Below are 15,032 nucleotides of genomic sequence, written 5' to 3' on the forward strand. Positions count from 1 at the left end.
ATTTCTCTTTCATTTCCTCTTCTGGCCTTATTCCCTGCTCTGTCCCCCACCCACTGTTTTTCCCTTATATAATGGAACACACTGTCTCTTTATGTGGTATTAGGGAAAACAGCACCCAAAATGTTTTTTTTTAAGCTTTACACTCATATCTTCAGAAGTGGTTTAAATGCTTCCTGTTTGAAGACTAAGACAAATGTAAACATGGAGTATAAATTTCCGGAGGCTGACTATTAAGATCAATAGGAAAGTGTACCTATCTTTGATGAAACCCCCAAGGATAATACAGAAAAACCACCTCAGTCATATCTTGTTTAGGTTCAATAATAGGGCCCAAAGTGTGTTCCCGTATAATAAAAAAGAAACCACTTAGAAAGAAGCCTAACCATTAAAAGATACTTAACTTTTTAAAAGCTTTTACAAAGGGATATTTTATTCAAAATTATGGCTGTAACAAATATAAAACATTTTTTCCCACCCCAAATATTTAGGGAGGGGCACACTCTTCCTTATATTACTTCCACTTCTAGGGGAGAGAACCCAACATTTACTTTCCTATATAGCACTGATTCCATCAAGTTCATATTCATATGCTGCATGATTTTTGGATAAAACTTGATCTCAGCTTCCACTGGCCTGGGTTTAGAAAATCACTCTTTGTTTAATGCTGATGTTAGAAAGGATAAAGTGTGTCCTCCACAGAAAGGAACATCTGGGAGTCACGTGATTAGAAGAGAGTGCTGAGAAAAGAAGAAACAATTCTCAGAAGTAGAACTGTAGTTCAAAGTATGGCGAAGGGTAAGCGAGACCTGAAATAGGCATGCTTAATAGCTTCATGTATAGTAACTGACACACCCTACATAAAATTAGAGCCTCATTATCTGTACATGCATCCCATGACTGGGAGGGAGATCATGTCAAGGAGCAATACGTAATGGCAATATATGGGAGATTGTAACCCGGAAGATCTGGGACCAATTCCAGCTCTGAAGGGATGGACCAGGAATGATTAACCTTATAAAAGCATGCTTTGCTTCTGTGTCTTGGCCCCTGTGCATTCCAGCATAGGTGGCCTGCCTCTCAAGAGTCGCAATAAATCTTTCCTTCACTCACTCCTGTATTTTATTTATGGACACTTCCAACACTGGGCTGGCTTCAACAAAATGTTGCTATGGCCTCATGATGACCTTTTGAACCTACTACAGTATAAGACTCTATTCCTTTCACCTAGCATGGAAGAGAACAAATGAAAAGATTGAGGACAGAGATTGGGACCACGTGGCTTCAGACAGGGAGAGGCCCTAAGCTCTCCTCATTTACCACGTGGTATCTCACCAGACAACTTTGGCAAAGGAGTCATTAAGATTCCCCAAGAATAAATGAGGCAAAAAAGTCCATGACTGATGCTAGGAGGCTTTCTTTTTTGAAGACCTTTAAAACCAATTAGAGAGCCTCCCTTCACCAAATGGTTAGCTGACAAACTGATGAGGTGCTTGGGTGCCTGCGCTTGGACCCCAGTTCCAAAATCACATTTCTCCCTAGCCTCAAAACACTGTCCCTAGCAGTTTCTCTCTAGCAAAACAGGACAACATGCCCTAGCAAAATGTTTATCTCTCTTCCTAATACACTAGCCAGCTGCATCTATAGAGTTTATTAGTTTGAACCAGCAGTGTATTGGCTGGACTGGCTGTGTACTAGGTCATAGAGATATTTACTACTCACTGACCTATATGCATCCTAAACTTAGATATATGTATACTCCTTTATGTTTATCTTGTCTAATAAGATATTGACGGAAGGAGCCTGGGTATTTCCCAGTCAGGCTTAGTGACATTTAAGGCCTAAAACCATACCTCCATGTAGTGCCTCCCCTTGGGCTATTTCTCAGTGAACTCTGGGCAAAATACCTGCACAGTAGATACAAAAAGTGCATGTTCCTTTAAGAACTGACCACTCCTTAACCATTCCCTAATCCCACTCTGAATCACCTAATAAGCATACGTGGCACCTTTTTTTTTGCTATAGTTTAACCTTTATCAACATTAACTACACCCCTGTAAGGTTGCAAGTTCTCTAAGAACTCTTGCCCACTGGAAAGCATAACAATAAATCTTTGCCACCTTGATTTAAGGAATGCTTGAATCTGCGATTTCATTCCAGACAGCCTTGACCCTGTCTGGGAACTTCAGTCTTGGGGTTCCTTTATCTCTGGTATCTCCCTCAACAGAACCAGTTACATCTACGCATGCTCTATCACTCCAAGGACCTTCCTTTACATGTCATCATGATTCTTCTGGAAACAAAACTCTTGAGTGTATTTAATGGAAAAGTAGAGGTTATGTTAGACAAGCAAGCTAATAGGTCTTGCTGATGTACTAGACCTCCATTATACTCTCCCTCTGTCTGAAAAAAGTCTTTTTTCTTTTTTTAAATTTAATATTTTATTTTTCTCTAATTACATGTAAAAAACAATTTTTGACTTTTTAAAAAATTTTGAGTTCCAAATTTTATCTCTCCCTCTCTCCCCACCCCGCCCCCATATTGAGAAGGCAAACAATTTGATATAGATTACACTTGTGCGGTAATGCAAACATACTTCCACATTAGTCATGTTGTAAAAGAAAACACAAACAAAAAAAGGAAAGTTTAAAAAAAGTATGCTTTGATCTGTATTTATACTATATCAGTTCTTTCTCTGGAGATGGATAGCATTTTTCACCATAAGTCTTTCAGAATTATCTTGGATTATTGTATTGTTAAGAATAGCTAAGTCATTCACAGTTGATTATTTTACAATATTCCTGTCACTGTGTATAATGTTCTCCTGGTTCTGTTCATTTCACTTTGCATCAGTTCATGTATGTCTTTTTAGGTTTTTCTGAAATCATCCTACTTATTATTTCATTTCTTATAGTACAATATTATTTCATCACAATCATATGCCACAACTTGTTTAGCCATTCCCCAATTGATGGGTATACCCTCAATTTCACATTCTTTGCCATGACTAAAGGAGCTGCTAAAAATATTTTTTGTACATAGAGGTCCCTTTCTTTAAAAAAATCCCTTTGGAGTACAGAACTAATAGTGGTATTGCTGGGTCAAAGGGTATGCATGGTTTTATAGCCCTTTGGGCATGGTTCCAAATTGCTCTCCAGAATGGTTGAATCAGTTCACAACTCCACCAAGCATTCATTAGTGTCTCGATTTTCTCACATCTTCTCCCGCATTTGTCATTTTCTTTTTCTGTTATGGTAGCCAGTTTGATAGCTGTGGGTGGCACCTCAGAGTAGTTTTGATTTGCATTTCTCTAGTCAAGAGTGAGTACAGCATTCTTTCATGACTATAGTTAGCATTGATTACGTCATCTGAAAACTGCCTATTCACACCCTTTGATCATTTATCAATTTGATAATGGCTCTTTTTTTAAATAAATTTCACTCATTTATCTATATATTTGAGAGACAAGGCCTTTATCACAGAAACTTGCTGTAAAAAAATTTTCACAGTAGTAATTACTAACGGTGTATTTCCCTCCATCCTATTTTTCTCTCTCTTCTGTCCATCCTGAAAAGTATTTTGCTTCTGACTACTGCCTCCCCCAATCAGCCTTCCCTTCTATCAACCACCCCCTTCTTTTATCTCCTTGCCCTCCTACTTTACTGTAGGGTAAGATAGATTTGTTATTCTCCCTTTGGGTCAATTCTGATGAGAATAAGGTTCATACGTTCCCTCCAACTTCCCCCATCTTCCCTTCCACTATGAAAGCTTTCTTGCCTCTTTTATGTAAGACAATTTACTCCATTCTAACTCTTCTTTTCTCCTTCTTTCAGTGGATTCCTCTTTCTCAGTTTTATTTTTTAGATATCCCCTCATATTCAATTCATACTCTTACTATCGATGTATATGCCTTCTAACTGCCCTAATGATGAGAAAGTTCTTATGAGTTATAGGTATCATCTTCCCATGTAGGAATATAAACAATTTAACCTTATTAAGTTCTTTATGATTTCCCTTTTCTGTTTACCTTTTCATGCTTTTCCTGGGTCTTGTATTTTAAAGTCAAATTTTCTATTTAGCTCTGGTCTTTTCATCAAGAACACTTGAAAGTTCTCTATTTCATTGAATATTCATTTTTTCCCCTCATACTCAGTTTTGCTGGGTAGGTTATTCTTGGTTGTAATCCTTGGTACTTTGTCCTGCAGAATATCATATTCCAAGCCCTCTGATCCTTTAATGTAGAAGCACCTAAATCTTGTGTTATTCTGACTGTGGCTCCATGATAATTGAATTTTTTTTTTCTGACTGCTTGCAATATTTTCTCCTTAACCAGGGAGCTCTGGAATTTGGCTATAATATTCCTGGAAGTTTTCATTTTGGGATCTCTATCAGGAGGTGAATTCTTTCAATTTCTATTCTGTCCTTTAGTTCTAGAATATCAGGGTAGTTTTCCTTGATAATTTTTTGAATGATAATATCTAGACTCTTTTTTTCCCATGGATCATGGCTTTCAGGTAGTCCAACAATAATTCTTGAATTATCTCTTAGTCTATTTTCCAGGTCAGTCATTTTCCCAGTGAGATATTTCACATTTTCTTCTATTTTTCATTCTTTTGATTTAGTTTTATTGTTTCTTGATGTCTCATTGCTTTTCTCATTCTTGATATTGCTTCTTTTAACTAAGCATTTTTCTGTATCCTGATTTTGCTTCATATATTATATTAAAAAATTCAAATAGCGGAGGGAAGCAGGGCTCCAGCCCGGGACAGCCTGAGTGGTCGCTGGCTGAGGTCTATCGCGCACAGAGCAGGGAGTGGAGGGGAATGGAGCCCAGCATGGGAGGCGGCAGGACCAACCAGACCGGGAGCTGTGTGGAACAGGCACTAGCACCCTGAATCAGTGAGTTGTGGCAGTTACCAGACTTCTCAACCAACAAACACCAAAGACAACAGAGAAGGTTAGTGGGAAAAGCTGCTGGGACAGAGTGAAAGGAGTTCACAGTTCGGCCACCACCCTGGGGGCAGCAGAGGTTGTGCAGCTTCAGAACTGCAGCTGCAGTTGCTTCTGGCCCCAGGCCCACCTGGTGGGAGGAATTAAGTGGCAGATCAGAGCAGAAGTGCAGAGCCTGCTGAAGATCTGAGTCAGGTCTGGGTTGGTGGTTCTTGGGGAAGGAGGAGTGCTGGTGTGGCAGAGCTGGCTGTATAGAAATAGCTCTGAAAACAACAGTGCATTCCCTCAAGCTTGGAACAAAGTACTCGCTACTCTACAAGCAGTCATACCCCAACAAAAAAACTCAAGGGTCAAGTAAGTTGGCTGGGAACATGGCCAGGCAGCGAAAATGGACTCGGATTCAGTCTCTGACTCTGGAATCCTTCTTTGGTGACAAAGAAGACCAAAACATACAGCCAGAAGTCAACAAAGTCAAAGAGCCCACATCGAAAGCCTCCAAGAAAAACATGAACTGATCTCAAGCCATGGAAGAGCTCAAAAAGGATTTGGAGAAGCAAGTAAGAGAGAGAAGTAAGTAAGTAGAGAAAGTAAGTAAGTAGAGAAAAAATTGGGAAGAGAAATGAGAATGGTGTGAGAAAACCATGAAAAACAAGTCAATGACTTGCTAAAGGAGACTCAAAAAATACTGAAAAAAATACTGAAGAAAACAACACCTTAAAAAATAGGCTAACTCAAATGGCAAAAGAGCTCCAAAAAGCAATTGAGGAGAAGAATGCCTTGAAAGGCTGAATTAGCCAAATGGAACAGGAGGTCCAAAAGACCACTGAAGAAAATACTACCTTAAAAATTAGATTGGAGCAAGTGGAAGCTAGTGACTTGATGAGAAATCAAGATATTATAAAAGAGAACCAAAGGAATGAAAAAGTGGAAAACAATGTGAAATATCTCATTGGAAAAACCACTGACCTGGAAAACAGATCCAGGAGAGATAATTTAAAAATCATTGGACTACCTGAAAGCCATGATCAAAAAAAGAGCCTAGATATCATCTTTCAAGAAATTATCAAGGAAAACTGCCCTGATATTCTAGAGCCAGAGGGTAAAATAGAAATTGAAAGAATCTACCAATTGCCTCCTGAAAAAGATCCCCAAAAGAAAACTCCTAGGAGTATTGTCACCAAATTTCAGAATTCCCAGGTCAAGGAAAAAGTACTGCAAGTAGCCAGAAAGAAACAATTTGAGTATTGTGGAAACACAATCAGAATAATACAAGATCTAGCTGCTTCTACATTAAGGAATCAAAGGGCTTGGAATATGATATTCCGGAGGTCAACGGAGCTAGCATTAAAACCAAGAATCACCTATCCAGCAAAACTGAGTATCGTGCTCCAAGGCAAAATATGGATTTTCAATAAAGTAGAGAACTTGCAAGCTTTCTGAGTGAAAAGACCAGAACTGAATAGAAAATTTGACTTTCAAACACAAGAATCAAGAGAAGCATGAAAAGGTAAACAAGAAAAAGAAATCACAAGGGACTTACTAAAGATGAACTTTTTTGTCTACATTCCTACATGGAAAGATGATGTGTATGATTCATGAGACCTCAGTATTAGGGTAGCTGAAGGGAATATGCATATATACATATGTGTGTGTGTGTGTATGTATATATGTATGTGTGTGTATATGTATATATGTATGTGTGTGTATATAGGGCACAGGGTGAGTTGAATATGAAGGGATGATATCTAAAAAAATCAAATTAAGGGATGAGAGAGGATTATATTGAGAGAGAGAGAAAAGGAGAGATAGAATGGGGTAAATTATCTTGCATAAAAGTGGCAAGAAAAAGCAGTTCTGTAGGAAGGGAAGAGGGGACAGGTGAGGGGGAATGAGTGAATCTTGCTCTCATCAGATTTGACTTGAGGAGGGAATACCATACACACTCAGGAAAGAAGGAGGAAAAAAAATTTTAAAAAAGGGGGATGATAGAAGGGAGGGCAGATAGGGGGAGGAGGTAGTCAAAACCAAACACTTTCAAAAAGGGACAGGGTCAAGGGAGAAATTTCAATAAAGGGGGATAGGTTAGGAAGGAGGAAAATATAGTTAGTCTTTCACAACATGAGCATTGTGGAAGGGTTTTACGTAATGATACACATGTGGCCTTTGTTGAATTGCTTGCCTTCTTAGGGAGGGTGGGTGGGATGGGAAGAGGGGAGAGAATTGGAAACTCAAAGTTTTAGAACATGTTCAAAAACAAAAAAAGTTTTTGTATGCAACTAGGAAATAAGATACACAGGCAATGGGGCATAGAAATTTATCTTGCCCTACAAGAACGGAAGGGAAAAGGGGATGGGAGGGGAGTGGGATGGCAGAGGGGAGGGCTGACTGGGAAATGGAGCAACCAGAATATACGCCATCTTGGAGTGGGGGGGAGGGTAGAAATGGGGAGAAAATTTGTAATTCAAACTCTTGTGAAAATCAATGCTGAAAACTATAGTAAATAAATCAATTTTAAAAAATTCAGTGTTGGTCATGAAGGCTTATACCATATGTTTGTAGTTTCTGTCGAGAAAAAAAGCAGGATGTAGGGGTAAGGGGGAGTGGAAGAAGACAGGGGTGACCTGGAAATATACAAAATCTTAAAAGAGCATAGAGCCAATCTTTACCCAACTATTAGGAATTCTCTTCCTGGGGACTCTGAGCTTTTATAGTTAAATACTTTCCTGTCTCCATAAAATAGCATTGAAAGTGTTGAATCTAAGACAATTTGTTGACCTAGGCTAACATCTAAACTAATAAATTGGGTGGGGTAAATGGGGTGTTCATGGATGACTAGCATCTCTGATGTAAGGGTTTGCTGAGCCCTTTCCAGGGTTGCTTATCCATCTTTGGTATTCAACAGTTAACCAACTTTCACCTGTGACTCCATAAAGCTGTAGCAGAAACCATAGCCTGGTAAAAACATCTCAGTAGATGGGACAAACCAGGTTGAGGGTAATCAACAGGCCTCAAACCCATTGAGAATTAGGGGGATGTCTACCTCAAGCATGTGAAGATTGCCCCTTGTGGAATGGGTGGATGAGAACAATTTTTCCAACAGTCATGAAAGCAGCTCAAGCAAAAGCTATGGAGTGCTTAGAGCTTGGTTAAACATCAAAGAGGCCAAGATCATCCACTAGATCCTGGGGACATCACCAGTCATTTTGATTTTACCATTGGACTTTGATACTTCACAAGGAGGGAGGGAGGCTGATAACTTTGTGCAACTCTGCCTCACTTAATTCCAATTCATGAGCAAGTTAAGATGTCACCCTATTGTGTCATTGGTCCTCTTCAAAATGAAGGATGAATAACAACAATATAATTGTGTATGGCTGATTAATTCTTCTGAGGAGAAGGAAAGAGAAGAGGTGATCAAAGAAAAGATCATACCCTAAGACACTCCATAAGAAAAAGATATGGGAGGCCTGGGAAAGATTGAGATCTATCTCTTTCCAAAAGAGAATAGGGAATAGATAGGAATTGTGTAGCAGCTACATAACTCTAAACTCCACAGTGACATTCATAATTATTTTTAAAAGTTTATTATTTATTTTCAACATTCTTTCCTTTGTAAATTTTTATTTTCAAATTCTTTCCTTCCCTCTTACTCCCTCCCATGCCCACTGAGAAGGTAAGCAATAAGATATCAATTATACATGTGAAATCATGCAAAACATATTTCCATATTAGAAACATTTCCCCCCAAAAGCAAGAAAAATAAAGAAAGTGAGAAAATTATATCCCAACTCACACTCTGAGTTCATCAGTTTTTTTTCTCTGGAAGGTAGCATTTTTTTCATCATGAGTCCTTTGGAATTGTTTTGGGTACTCTTATTGGTTGGAGTAGCCAAGTCTTTCACAATTGATCATCACAACAACATTGCAGTTATTGTCCACAATGATCGCCCAGTTCTTCTCATTTCACTTTGTATCAGTTCATATAGGACCTGCCATGGTTTTTTTTCTGAAACCATTTGTCATTTCTTATAGAACAATAGTATCCATCACAATCATATGCCAGAACTTGTTCAGCCATTTCCCAACTGATGAGCATCCTCTCAATTTCTAACTCTCTGCCACCACACAAAAAAACTGCTATAAATATTTTTGTACATACAGGTCCTTTTCCTTTTCTTTTGCTCTTTTTGGGATACAGACCAAGTACTGGTATTGCTGGGCTAAAGGGTATGCACAATTTTATAGCTTTTTGGGCATAGTTCCAAATTGTTCTCCAGAACAGTTGGACCACTTCACTACTACAACAGCTGTTCATTAGTGTGTACCTGTTTTCCCCTCATCCCTTCCAACATTTGTCATTTTTGGTAGGTGTGAGGTGGTACCCTAGAGTTGTTTTAATTTGCCTTTTTGTAATCAATAGTGATTTGGAACATTTTTTCAAGTAACTATAAATAGTTTTGATTTCTTCTGAAAATTACTTCTTTATATCTGTTGACTGTTTTTCAACTGGGGAATGGCTTTTATTTTTATAAATTTGACTCAGTTCTATACTCAGTATCTATTTGAGAAATGAGGCTTTTATCAGAAAACCTTGCTGTAAAAATTTGCTATTATTTCACTGTCTATAATACCTTTTAGCAAATTGTAATTTCCTTGATTATCTCTTTTAATTAGATTTATTTTTGCTTTTGCTTTGTCTGATATCATGATTGCTACCCCTGCATTTTTTTTAGTTTAGCCGAAGCATATTAGATTCTGCTTTAGCTCTTTATCTAACTCTGTGTGCATCTTTCTATTTCAAGTGTGACTCTTGTAAGTGACATATTGTTAGATTTTGTTTTCCAATCCATTCTGCTATCTACCTCTGTTTTATGAGTGGGTTAATACCATTCACAGTCATAGTTATGATTATTAACTATGTTCCTCTTTCTATCCCAATTTTTTTCTGTTTCTTACTCTCTCTTTTTTCCTGTCCCTCCTCAAAAGTCTATTTTGCTTCTAACCACTGTCTCCCTTAATCTTTGTTCCTTTTTTCATCACCACACTTTTCCCCCTTCCCCTCCTATTTCTCTATTGGAACACTTCTATACACAACTGAGTGTGCATATATATTCTTCTGTCTTTGAACCAATTCCAATGAAAGTGAGGTTCGAACATTTCCCATCACTCTCCACTTCACATTTTCTTGTATTTTTTTCATTCTTTTAGCTTTGTGTTGTTGGTTTTTTATTTGAATTTTTTAGATTAATTTATTTTTAGTTTTTAACATTCACTTCCACAAGATTTTGACTTACACATTTTCTCCCCATCTCTCCCCTACTCCCCACCCCAAGATGGCATGTATTCTGATTACCTCTATCCCTAGTCTGCCCTCCCTTCTATTATCCCACTCTCTCTTTTATTCCCTTCTTCCTTACTTTCTTGTAGGGCAAGATAGATTTCTATACCCCATTGTCTGTATATTTTATTTCCCAGTTGCATGCAAAAACAATTTTTAACATTTGTTCTTAGAATTTTGAGTTCCAAATTCTCTCTCTTCCTCCCTCCCCACCCACCCTCATTGAAAAAGCAAACAATTCATTATAGGTTATACATGCATCGTTATGCAAAATGCTTCCATAACAGTCATGTTGGGAAAGACTATATTTCACTCCATCCTATTCCATCACCCATTCATCCAATTTTCTTCTTTTACCATGTCCCTTTTCAAAAGTGTTTGCTTCTGACTACCCCCTCCCCCAAACTGTCCTCCATTTTATCATTTCCCACCCTCATCCCCTTACCATCTACTTTGCTGTAGGGTAAGATACCCAATTGAGTGTGTATGTTATTCCCTCCTTAAGCCAAATCTGAGGAGAGTAAGGTTCACTCATTCCCTTTCACCTCCCTCCTCTTCCCTTCCATTATAACAGCTTTTTTTTGCTTCTTCTATGTGAGATAATTTACCCCATTCTATTTCTCCCTTTCTCCTTCTCCCAATATATTCTTCTCTCACCCCTTAATTTAATTTTTTAGCTATCATCTCTTCATATTCAACTCACCCTGTGCCCTCTCTCTCTCTATATATATATATAATATATATACATACATACATATACATATATGTTTACACACACACATATATGTATGTATGTGTGTATGTATGTATATTCCCTTCAACTACCCTAGTACTGAGAAAGGTCTCATGAGTTACAAATATCATCATTCCAGGTAGGAATATAAACAGTTCCACTTCAATAAGTCTCTTATGATTTCTCTTTCTTGTTTACCTTTTCATGCTTCTCCTGATTCTTATATTTGAAAATCAAACTTTCTATTCAGCTCTGATCTTTTCATTAAGAATGCTTGAAAGTCCTCTATTTTACTGAAAGTATATTTTTTCCCCTGAAGTATTATACTCAGTTTTGCTGGGTAGGTGATTTTTGGTTTTAGTCCTAGCTCTTTTGACCTCCAGAATATCATATTCCAAGCCCTTCGATCCCTTAAGGTAGAAGCCTCTAGATCTTGTGTTATCCTGATTATGTTTCCACAATACTTGAATCGTTTCTTTCTGGCTGGTTGAAATATTTTCTCCTTGACCTGGCTACAATATTTCCAGGAGTTTTCCCTTTGGGATCTCTTTCAAGAAGCAATATGTGGATTCTTTCAATTTCTACTTTACCCTCTAGTTCTAGAATATCAGGGCAATTCTCCTTGATAATTTCTTTTTTAATTTCTTTTTTATTTTTAGTTTACAACACTCAGGTCCACAAGTTTTTGAGTTCCAAATTTCCTCCCCTTCCCTCTTCTCCCCATCCCCCCAAGGTAGCAAGTAATCTGATATAGGTTCTACGTATACCTTCACATTAAACTTATTTACACAATAGTCAAGTTGTAAAGAAGAATTATAACCAATGGAACGAATCATGAGAAAGAAGAAACAAAACCAAAAAAGAAGGAAAAAAAGAGAGCAAATAGTTTGCTTCAATCTGCATTCAGACTCCATAATTCTTTCTCTGGATGTGGATAGCTTTTCCATCATTTTGGAGCTGTCTTTCAACCTTGTATTGCTGAGAAGAGCCAAATCTATCAAAGTTAGTCATCACAGATACCATGTGTCTGTAATTGTGCATACTATTCTCCTGGTTCTGCTCCACTCACTCAGTATCAGTTCATTTAAGTCTTTCCAAGTTATTATGAAGTCTGTCTATTCCTCATTTCTTATAGCAAAATTGTATTCCATTACATTCATATAACACAGCTTGTTTAGCCATTCCCCTACTGATGGGCATCCCGTTGATTTCCTATTCTTTGCCACCACAAAAAGAGCTGCTGCAAATATTTTTGTACATATGGGTCCCTTTCCCACTAGTGTGATTTCTTTGGGATACAGCCATAAAAGTGGTATTGCTGGGTCAAAGGGTATGCACATTTTTATAGCCCTTTGGGCATAGTTCCAAATTGCTCTCAATAATGGTTGGATCAGCTCACAACTCCACCAACAATGTAATAGAATTCCAATTTTCCCGCATCCTGTCCAGCATTTATGATTTTCCTGTTTTGTCACATTGGTCAATCTGACAGGAGAGATGTGGCACCTAAGAGTTGTTGCAATTTGCATTTCTCTAATCAATAGTTATTTAGAGCATTTTTTTCATATGACTATAGATACCTTTAATTTCTTCCTCTGAAAACTGTCTGTTCATATCTTTGACCATTTATTAATGGGGGAATGACTTGTATTCCTACAAATTTGACTCAGTTCCTTGTATATTTTAGAGATGAGGCTTTTATTAGAGACACTGAGTGTAAAAATTCTTTCCCAATTTTCTGCTTCCCTCCTAATCTTTGTTTCATTGGCTTTGTACAAAAACTTATCAACTTAACATAATAAAAATTATCCATTTTGCATTTTGTAACACTCTCTATTTCTTGTTTGGTCATAAATTCTTCCCTTCTCCATAAATCTGATAGGCAAACTATTTCTTGCTCTCCCAAATTGCTTATAGTATCAGCCTTTACACCTAAATTGTGAACTCATTTTGACTTTGTTTTGGTATATTAAAAACACTAGAAAGCATAGGAATAAGTGGAGTCTTCCTTAAAATAATGAGTAGCATCTATCTAAAACCATCAACAAGCATTTTATGTAATGGGGATAAGCTAGATGCATTTCCAATAAATCAGGGGTGAAACAAGGATGTCCATTATCACCCCTATTATTCAATTTGGTACTATGAAATGTTAGCTTTAGCAATAAGAGAAGAAAAAGAAATTGAAGGAATTAGAATATGCAAAGAAGAAACTAGTTACTACTCTTTGCAGATGATATGAGGATTTACTTAGAGGATCCTAGAGAATAAGTAAAAAACTATTTGAAATAATAAATAACTTTAGCAAAGTTGCAGGATATAAAATAAACCCACATAAATCCTTGGCATTCCTATATAATACTAACAAAGCCCAACAGCAAGAGATAGAAAGAGAAATTCCATTTAAAATTACTGTAGACATTATAAGATATTTGGGAGTCTACCTGCCAAGACAAAATCAGGACCTATATGAACACAATTACAAAACACTTTTCACACAAATAAAGTCAGATCTAAATAAATGGAAAAACATCAGTTGCTTGTGGTTAAACTGAGCTAATGTAATAAAATGACAATTTTACCTAAATTAATTTACTTATTTAGTGCCATACCAATCAAACTACCAAAAATTATTTTACAGAGCTAGATAAAATAATAACAAAATTCATCTGGAAGAACAAAAGACCCAGAAAAGATCCAGGGAATTAATGAAAAGAAATACTAGAGAAGGAGGCCTAGCCATGCCAGATATTAAACTTTATTATAAAGCAGCAGTCACCAAAACCACATGGTACTGGCTAAGAAACAGAGTGGTGGATCAGTGGAATAGGTTAGACACACAAGACACAGTAGTCAATGACTATAGCAATCTACTATTTGATAAACCCAAAGACTCCAGCTTCTGGGTTAAGAACTAAATATTTCACAAAAACTGCTGGGAAAAGTGGAAAATATTATGGCAGAAACTAGGCATAGTCCTTGGTAATTATTTGAAAGATGATATCTAAGCTCTTTTTTCATCATGGATTTCAGGTAGTCTAATAATTTTTAATTATCTCTCCTGGATCTATATTCCAGGTCAGTGGTTTTTTCAATGAGATATTTCACATTGTATTGTATTTTTCTCATTTTTTTGGTTCTGTTTATAATTTCTTGATTTCCCATAAAGTCATTAGCTTTCATTTGCTCCATTTTAATTTTTAAGGAATTATTTTCCTCAGTGAGCTTTTGGACCTCCTTTTCCATTTGGCCAATTCTGTTTTTTAAGGCATTCTTCTCCTCATTGGCTTTTTGGACTTCTTTTGCCATTTGAGTTAGTTTATTTTTTAAGATGTTATTTTCTTCTGTATTTTTGGGGTATCCTTTAGCAAGCTGTTGACTCATTTTTCATGATTTTTTTTGCATCACTCCCATTTCTCTTCCCAATTTTTCCTCTATTTCTCTTACTTCATTTTCAAAATCCTTTTTGAGCTCTTCCATGGCCTGAGACCAATTTATATTTTTCTTGGAGGCTTTGATGCAGGATCTTTGACTTTGTTGTCTTCTTCTGGCTGTATGTTTTGATCTTCTTTGTCACCAAAGTAAGATTCTATAGTCTGAGGTTTTTTATGCTCTCTGTTCATTTTCCCAGCCAATTACTTGACTTTTGAGCTCTTTGTATTACTCTGCTTCCAGAGTGGAGAGTGCTCTGTCTCAAGCTTCAGGGTATTTGAACAGCTGTTTTCCAAGCTACTTGTACACACCTACAAATTTTCAGTTCTTCTGAGGTGGTATGATCGAAGGAGAGGTGTTTACTCCTCTCCTGGCCTGTGCTCTGGTCTGTGAGTAACCTCAAGCACTATTTTCTGTCTTGGAACTGCCCGGAGGACTCCCTCTCCACAGCCACCACAAGATCTGCCACACCAGTGCTCCTCCTCACCCCAGGACTGCCAAGGCCTGGGACCCAGATCCAAGCAGGACAAAGCAAGAGAATCCTGCCTCAGCACCAGCAAAGAGATCCCTGCAGTCCCGCTC

This window comes from Trichosurus vulpecula, chromosome 5 (genome assembly GCF_011100635.1).
Source record: "Trichosurus vulpecula isolate mTriVul1 chromosome 5, mTriVul1.pri, whole genome shotgun sequence".
In the NCBI taxonomy this organism is placed as follows: domain Eukaryota; kingdom Metazoa; phylum Chordata; class Mammalia; order Diprotodontia; family Phalangeridae; genus Trichosurus; species Trichosurus vulpecula.